The sequence below is a fragment of the Podarcis erhardii genome (genome assembly GCF_964252035.2).
Source record: "Podarcis erhardii genome assembly, chromosome: 6".
NCBI classification, from domain to species: domain Eukaryota; kingdom Metazoa; phylum Chordata; class Lepidosauria; order Squamata; family Lacertidae; genus Podarcis; species Podarcis erhardii.
In genome coordinates, this window is record NC_138510.1 from 84,442,010 (window position 1) to 84,451,193 (window position 9,184).

The following is a 9,184-nucleotide window of genomic DNA, read 5'->3' on the forward strand; positions in this document are numbered from 1 at the left end:
AGAGGCTGAATCCTCTGGCGCCTCCTCCCCCCTCCTTCGGGCTTTGGGACCAGGCTCCTCCCCAGGACTCTCTTCACTTCCGCGCGCCTCCCATTTTGAACTTGGCGTGCGTACGTTGCTCCTGACCTTCCCTTCGACAGTTACACTGCCTTCGATACTACTTTCCTCCCCTTCCGGCAGGACGTCTTGCCCTGATCTCCTTCCCCTCTCTGCTTCCTGTTCTGCTCCTTCTGACACACTGGTCACTCCACCCCCTTCACTCCGTTCCGGCGGAGCAGCCGGTCCCGATCTCCAACTCCCACTGGGGGTTCCCCCTTCATTTCCCTGCTCCTGACTGCTTCCCCCTCTAGCTCCCCTTGGCTTGACCAGAGGGGCTCCCTTTTGGGAGTCCTCCGATTCACTGGACGGACTCATGGACAATCTTGGGTCATTGTCGTCCTCTTCCTCGTCACCCTGGAATCCTTCCCCCTCGCTCTCTGTCTCCTCCCTCATCTGCGCCTCTCTCCCTGAACCCCTGACATCCATCCCCCCCTCGAAGCCCCCCCTTCCCCCCTCCCGGCCCTCGGAGGCAGGTCGTGGGAGCCGCAGCTCCTCGGAGGTAGATGCAGGATACAGTTCGTTTGCTTCAATGTCCTCTGCTAGCAGCTCGGTGTATGTGTGTTCGAATGCGGGTTCTTCACCCAAGGTGTTCTTGGCTCCCTCTTCCATTGCTACTTCGTCTGGTGCTGCCTGCCAAGGCCCCGTCAGCCATTTCTTGTGCCAGTCGTCCTCTGGTTGCTCATCCCACCAGTAAGAGGGTTCTGTGTCTACCCCCGAACACGATCCCCTGGGCGGGCTTGAGTCTGGCGTTCTCTCCTCGGCGGAAGAAAAGCCCCTGAAAGTACTGTCTGAAAGTGTGGGCGTAAAGAGCCAGTCATCAAAGTACTCGGCTGGCATGGGTCTATGCGGGAAAAGTGCATGGAACTCGTCTTTCAGAAGAGGTTCGTCTAAAGCGTAGTCCGGCACCCAAATATTGGCACTGGCCGGGGTACCCTCTCTGGCTAGAAAGTATTCTACTCCCTCTACCCCCCATCTCGAGTCCAGGATCTCAGTGACCTCGTTGAGTGGTTCGGCCCTGGGCGCCCCCTCCCTCTCGGGTGACTGTGTGCGTGGGTGCGGTACTGTTTCAGACTCCTGAAACCTGTGCGGGGTCTTGTAGGGAGTGAGCACCGACCTATGAAAGACCGGGTGCACTCTGGAACCTTCGGGGAGGGCCAGTCGAAAAGCTACAGGGTTGATCCTAGCCTCCACCTGGTATGGCCCTAGCTGCCTGTGTCCCAGCTTCTTCTTAGCCAACGACCTGGCTGGCATCGCTTGGGCCGCTAACCATACCCAGTCCCCCACCTGGATGTCCTCTCCCACTCTCCTGTTTTTGTCTGCCTGCACCTTATATGCTTGTTTGGCTAGCTCCAAATGTCTCCGCAGCTCCTCGTGCACCTCTTGCAGTTCTGCTGCGAACTGGTCGGCTTCTTGCGTCACCCCCTCTCCCGGTGTTACGAACCCCGGGAAGGTTCTGGGATGACGACCATTGTTCGCGAAGAACGGCGTCACCCCCGTCGACGCGTGCTTCGTGTTGTTGTAGGCAAACTCCGCCATCGGCAGGTAGTCCACCCACGCCGCCGGGCGCTGATTGGCGTAACATCTCAGGTACTGCTGCATGATCGCGTTGACTCTCTCTGCTTGGCCGTTGGTCTGCGGATGCCTTGCCAACGTTAGGTTGATCTTGACGTGCAGGATACCTAGAAGCTTCCGCCAAAAAGTAGAAACAAATTGGCGCCCCCTGTCGGACAGGATGGATTGTGGCAGCCCACGCACCTTGAACACGTGATCGACGAAGAGTTTGGCGGTCTGTTCCGCCGTCGCCACCTTCGCGCAAGGAATGAAGTGCGCCATCTTGGTGAACAGGTCCACCACCACCAGCACCGCCGTCTTGCCTCTGGAGCTGGGCAGGTCAGTGACGAAGTCCAGCGCCACCCTCTCCCACGGTTGCTGTGGCGTCTCCAGCGGTTCCAGTAACCCCGCTGGCTTCTGGTGTACTGGCTTGGACCTCTGACAAGTGTCACACCTGGCGACGTAATCCGCTATCTCTCCTCGCATCTGGGGCCACCAAAAGTCCCTGGCCACCAGTTCTATTGTCTTCTCCTTGCCGAAGTGGCCCGCACTGGGGGCGTCGTGCAACTGCTGCAGAACCCTTGCGTGGAGCTCTTCGCCCGGTACGTAGAGGGCACCTTTGTGAGTTAACAGCCCGTCGCGTAATTGGAACTCATCGTCCCTCTGCGAACCCCTGCGCAGCGCCTCCATCTTGGATTGTGCAAATCGATCCACTTGCAATGCACGTCGCACCGCGTCCAGGTCGACTGCGATGGTAGCGCACGTCCACGCCTACGGTGCGAAAATGTGCTTGGCTGCCACTGGCGCTGCTTCCTCGAGATATTGCGGTTTCCTGGAGAGCGCGTCGGCTATAACGTTGGAATCTCCCGGGATGTATTCTATCCTGAAGTCGAAATCCGTGAAGAATTCAGCCCAGCGCATGTGTCTTTGGCTCTGCAGCTTCGCCGTGCGCCAATACTCTAAGTTCTTGTGATCCGTACGGACCTGCACCGTGTGCTTGGCTCCTATGAGGAAGTGTCGCCACGCTTTGAAGGCAGCGTGAATGGCCAACAGCTCCCTGTCCCATATGGTGTAGTTTTGCTCCGCCTTGCTGAGCTTTCGGGAGTAAAAGGCACCGGGTCTCCAATTTCCTTGCGAATCTTCTTGCAGGAGCACGGCTCCCACCGCTCTGTCTGAGGCGTCGGTCTCTACTCGCATGGGTCTGCCCGGATTCACGTGCAGCAGCTGCTCCTCGGAAGCGAAGAGGCTTTTAAGCTTCCTAAAAGAGCGCTCCGCCTGTTCCGTCCAAGCGAACTTCTTCTTCTTGGAACTGAGAGTGTCCGTGATTGCTGCCGTCTCCTTTGCAAAACCCCTGTTGAATTTGCGGTAGAAATTGGCGAACCCGACAAATCTCTGGACCTCCTTCCGATTGCGTGGGCTCTTCCAGTCCAACACGGCGCGGACCTTGACGCTGTCCATGGCCAGCCCCTTGTCAGACAGCTTGTAGCCGAGGAAATCCACCTCCGTCACATCAAACTGGCATTTCTCTAACTTGGCGTAGAGCCTGTGTTCTCGTAGTCTCTGCAAGACCTCCTTCACGTCTCTTTCCTGAGCTTCCTGCGATTCCGAAAAGATCAGGATGTCGTCGAGGAAACACACACACTTCTTGTAGAGGAGCCCCGCCAGCACGTGATGCATAAAGGCTTGGAAGACGTGAGATCCATTTTGGAGACCAAACGGCATAACTCTGTATTCATACGTGCCCAGAGGCGTGAACATGGCCGTCTTCCACTCAGCGCCCTCCCGGATACGGATGAGGTTATACGCTCCACGCAGATCCAACTTGGTAAAGATCTTCCCCTTCCGCACGGTCGCTAGGAGGTCATCAATCTTGGGCATGGGGAAGGCCTTGGGCTTGGTCATGGAATTGACGGCCCTGTAATCCACAATGAGTCTTTTCTGGGGCGTGTCCTTCTTCTTTACAAAAAACACAGGACTGCCCCCCACTGCTTTGGACTCCCGGATGAATCCACGCTTCAAATTATGCTCTATGAACTCCCTGAGTTCTTGCATCTCGTCCTCAGACATGGAATACAGCTTCGCAGTCGGCAGCTGCGCCCCCGGCAACAGGTCGATCGCGCAATCGTAAGGTCTGTGGGGCGGCAACTGGTCAGCTTCCTTCTCGCAGAAAACCTCCAGGAAACTCTCGTACTTGCGAGGAACTGCCTGCACCATGCCAAGTTGCAGCTGCTGCTCCGCCCCCTCCTCCTGGCTGGACTGGATGCAATGTTGAGCACAGTACGATGAGCAAAAGGTGATCTGCCGTTGGTACCACGCTATCGCAGGACTGTGCCTCTCCAGCCAACTCATGCCTAGTACTATAGGCGTGTCCGACAGGCGGGTGACATTGAAGCTAATGACTTCTCTATGATGTCCAATCCGCATCTCCATGGGAGGCGTCTGTTGCACAACTTGTCCTCCCAGCAATTTCCTGCCATCAACCGTGACTACGTTTAGAGGCGTTGTCGCAGGCAGAAGCGCTATGCGATGCTGCTTGACGAAATACACCCCCACAAAGTCCGCGTTGCTCCCAGAATCGATCGTGATGGGGACTTCCAGGGTGGTTCCGTTCGGCAACTGGAGTGTTGCAGTGAGCTGCACCGTTGGCTTGGGTGGTAAAGGGTCTGTACATTGCAAAGGCACTGGGGACTGCTCTACAGATTCGCCTGGCTGAGCCCCAGCAGCTCTGCTTCCAGCCAGGCACTGTCGTTTCCCTGAGGTTGCTCTTCTTGCATCACTTCTGCTGCCACTGTTGCTAAGGCTGCAGTGTGCTTCTGGGGCCTCTGGGGGCACTCTTTCGCCATGTGCTGTGCACTGTCACAGATGTAACATTTCCTGTTCCCTCTAGGAGGCTTCGCCTTTACTGCACCGGATGCTGGGACTCTGGCTGTTGCTTGAGCCTTAGCACCACCAATTTCCATCGGTTCCTCCCCCTGCCGTGCCAGAGGCGAGGGATGTGCCTGAAGTCTCTGGGGAGAAAAGGAGGCGTCCTTGCCGGTGCACGCGCCTGGCGTCCCTCCTCATTGTGCCAAGGACGTTCTTCGTGCCGTACCCCTATCGCAAGAGCCCTCTGCACGACGTCCTCCAGGGTCTGAGGTCTGTCTCCCCTGGCAAGTTCGTCTTTTATGGGGCCGCTGAGACCCTCCCAGAACAAATCTCTTACTGGTTTGCAGTCCTTCTCCCAGCCTAATACAGTCAGTAAGGCGAAAAATCGTGAATGATACTGACGCACAGTGGCTCTGCCTTGCCGCAGCCCGTGCATTTCCCTGCGCGCAAGATCAAGATCCACGGTTGACTGGAAACAAGCATCCATCGCTTTAATAAATTCATCAGAATCGCGGCGGGCAGGGCCGTCTTCGCGCCACAAATTGCGCAACCAAGCTCTTGCCTCCCCATGCAAATGAGACACAATAAACCCCACTTTCTCCTCTTCATCTTTAAAGTCATTACGAAGCAAATGCAGTGCATACAAGACGTCTGCCCTGAAACTTGGGTAGTGCTTTAGGTTCCCATCGAAGTGGGTGACTAGACTGCCCCCCCGCCTTCCAAGTCCAATTCCCTCCGATCTGGACCCTGGGAACCCTTCCTTGCTTGCACGCTCCCACCTTGTTTGCAGGTCCTGGCAGCGCTTCTCCGCTTCATCACTCTTCCTCTGAGATGCAATGACTGCAGCGGTGAGTTCTGTAACTGCGTTTCGCAGCGTTGTCAGCTGCTCCTCCGCACTCATGGCCGCTACCGTTCGTGAGCTTTGCAAAAAAAAAAAATTGCGTTCTTAGAGAGGGGACTTACTGTCAGAGTCACCCGTGGTCCCAGCTCACAAGAGACCAAAGTCCAGTCCGGCTTATGTACAAAAGTTTTTATTGAAGAACATTCTTAGCTTCACAGCCGAGCTCCGTGACTCTACGTCTGTTACGCTTAGACCGCTGAAGTCCCCTCTGAGTCAGTCCCGCCTCTACACCAGTTTAAGAGGCTTGTACTGGTCCACCTCTTCCTCTCTTTCCTTTTCCGCAGGGTCTTTCTGCCCCCCTGTGTTCTCTCCCTTCGGGACTCCCCAGAGGCTGAATCCTCTGGCGCCTCCTCCCCCCTCCTTCGGGCTTTGGGACCAGGCTCCTCCCCAGGACTCTCTTCACTTCCGCGCGCCTCCCATTTTGAACTTGGCGCGCGTACGTTGCTCCTGACCTTCCCTTCGACAGTTACACTGCCTTCGATACTACTTTCCTCCCCTTCCGGCAGGACGTCTTGCCCTGATCTCCTTCCCCTCTCTGCTTCCTGTTCTGCTCCTTCTGACACACTGGTCACTCCACCCCCTTCACTCCGTTCCGGCGGAGCAGCCGGTCCCGATCTCCAACTCCCACTGGGGGTTCCCCCTTCATTTCCCTGCTCCTGACTGCTTCCCCCTCTAGCTCCCCTTGGCTTGACCAGAGGGGCTCCCTTTTGGGAGTCCTCCGATTCACTGGACGGACTCATGGACAATCTTGGGTCATTGTCGTCCTCTTCCTCGTCACCCTGGAATCCTTCCCCCTCGCTCTCTGTCTCCTCCCTCATCTGCGCCTCTCTCCCTGAACCACTGACAGAGGAGAAGAGAGAACAACAAGAACAACAAGAATAACAAGAACTGGACAAAGTTGGAAGATAGACCCCTTCCAAGATTGGACATTTGAAATCAAAGATGACCAAAAGACGGCAAAGACTATTAAAAAGACGGCAAAGCGAACTGGTGAAGGACTATGGCTTAGATGTGGGAGCTCCAGGACGACAGTAGATATGGACGGACATTGGGAATGCAACCGGGAAAGGGGGGAGGGAAATTTGGAATCCAAAGGGTGTTAAATTACATTTTATTCTTTTTTCTATTTTTTAAATGTTAATCTGTATTGTATATTAAAGAGGGGAACTCGTGGAAGGGAACAGGTCGATTTTAGGGGATGGGAAAATATTTTTTAAATTGGGTTAATGATAATAATTTTAAAACTTGGGGTAAGAATTTGCTGAATCTATTTGAAAGAATTGGAATACAAGAGGGGGAGGGGAGGGGAAGTCCTGGAAAGATGACATTGAAAATAAGGTCTTAAATTTGGATGTTTTTCTTTTCTGTTATATTTGAAATTTTTTAATAAATATTATTTTTTTAAAAAAATCATCTTGGTCACTCTCCTCTGCACATGTTCCAGCTTGACAATATCCTTCTTAAATTGTGGTGCCCAGAATTGGACACAGTATTCCAGGTGTGGTCTGACCAAGGCAGAATTGAGTGGCACGATTACTTCCCTTCCTCTGGACACAAAACCTCTGTTGATGCAGCCTAGAATAACATTAGCTTTTTGTGCTGCTGCATCACACTGTTGACTCATGTTAAGCTTGTGGTCCACCAAGACCTTAGATCCTTTTTACTTGTAATAATAATAATAATAATAATAATAATAATAATAATAATATATTTTTATTTATACTCCGCCCTCCCCAGCCAAGGCCGGGCTCAGAGCGGCTTACAAGCAATAATAAAAACAAGATGAATGATTACAACTTAAAAACAAAAATAAAATACAACATTAAAATAATGGAACATTAAAATATTAAAATGTAGCCTCATCGCAGGAGGAGAAGGAAAAGAAAGAAAAAAAGAGAGGGAGGGAGGGAATCAAATTGGCTCCAAGCCAAAGGCCAGGCGGAACATCTCTGTCTTACAGGCCCTGCGGAAAGAAATCAGATCCTGCAGGGCCCTGGTCTCATGAGGCAGAGCGTTCCACCAGGCCGGAGCCAGAGTTGAAAAGGCCCTGGCTCTGGCTAGGGTGTTGCTATTTATGGACCTTGAGGCTCTCCGTGGGGCATACCGGGAGAGGCGGTCCCGTAGGTGCGAGGGTCCTAGGCCGTGAAGGGCTTTAAAGGTCAAAAGCAGCACCTTAAATCTGACCCTGTACTCCACCGGGAGCCAGTGCAGCTTGAAAAGCACTGGGTGAATATGCTCCCATGGCAGAGACCCCGTGAGGAGCCTCGCTGCAGCATTCTGCACCCGCTGGAGTTTCTGGGACAGCTTCAAGGGCAGCCCCGCATAGAGCAACTATACTGCTAGTAAGCCAGGTGCCCCCCCCTATATTTGTGAATCTGGTTCTTTCTGCCTAAATGCAAATCCTTACATTTGTCCCTATTGAAATTAAATTTGTTAGCATGTGCTCAGTTCTCCATGATGTGCTCAGGACATAACCCTGTGGCACCCCACTTGTGGCTTTCTTCCTGGAGGACAAAAATGTCCAGGGGGACATTCCTTTTTTATTATTTACAATTTACAATTGTATACATTTTCAATCATTTTAACATTTCAAAATTTGACTTCCTTCCCCATCTTTCTGCTGTTCCTTAATTTACACACATATATTTGCTGCATACTCCAAAGTATCTTAATTTACTCATTTATTCATATAGCCTTGTGGACCAAAGTTCACTCCAATGTGCCCATCAGGTCAAAAGGTCCCCAGTACCCACAGGCCATGCCTGACATGCCTGGCAACAGTGACTAAAAGATGCCCACAACCCAACACTGCCATCGTTTCTGAAATCTTCTCACCTGTCCAGACTATATGCCAATTACCCAAATTGAAGGAACATCACTCGAACAGACAACATCACTCAACAGTGTGGAGTAGGTGAAAAAGAGAAGACCTAGAGCAAATTAGAGTCTCCCAAAAATATATCTACTCAGCCTCTGGAAAGCAGAAGACTAGCTTGTAGGCCCACACTGAAAAAGGACGAGAGGGTTGTTGCTGATTAAGAAGGGAGAATGCAGGGCAGAACAGATTTAAATAATCTATCACCACCTTTCCCCATTGAGCAAAATTGCCCTCAGGCCATAACATTCTCCCATAGGAAAATATTGCCTGTACTTTTTTTCTAGGTGAGGAGAGGTGTGACAAATTCACCCCCACCCATAAATGGGGACAAACACATCCTCAGATAATAATAATAATAATAATAATAATAATAATAATAATAATAATAATAATTTATTTATATCCCACCCATCTGGCTGATTTTCCCCAGCCACTCTAGGTGGCTGACAACAGATTAAAAACAGAATAAAACATCACACATTAAAAACTTCCCTAAACAGAGCTGCCTTCAGATGTCTTCTAAAAGTCAGGTAGTTATTTATGTCATTGACATCTGATGGGAGGGCGCCACTACCAAGAAGGCCCTTTGCCTGGTTCTAGGGGTACTCTCCTCAGGTCCCTTGGCTATGTAGCTACAAAATGATCAGACAGCCCTTGGGGGTGGGGGTGGGGAGGAATTGATTACCTTTATCCTTTATCCTTCATTCTGCAATCCCTTCCCTCCAAAGAGGCCTGAACAGTTTACAAGACTCCTGTAAAATTGGAGAACTCCTCTTAAAGATGGGGATACACAGCAACATGATGTTAAGTCTCACTAATTTTTTATTTGTTAGCTCTTTGAGAAATAATTTACATGGAAGGAAAGCCTAAGCATTATTAATATAACAGGG

General features: G+C 51.8%; 1 long non-coding RNA gene across 2 annotated transcripts in view; it reads left to right on the top strand.

Annotated features, from left to right (window-relative positions):
- LOC309344013 overlaps positions 1-9,184 on the top strand; it is a 33,882-nt gene that overhangs the window by 13,769 nt on the left and 10,929 nt on the right. The gene's annotated exons all lie outside the window — the stretch shown is intronic.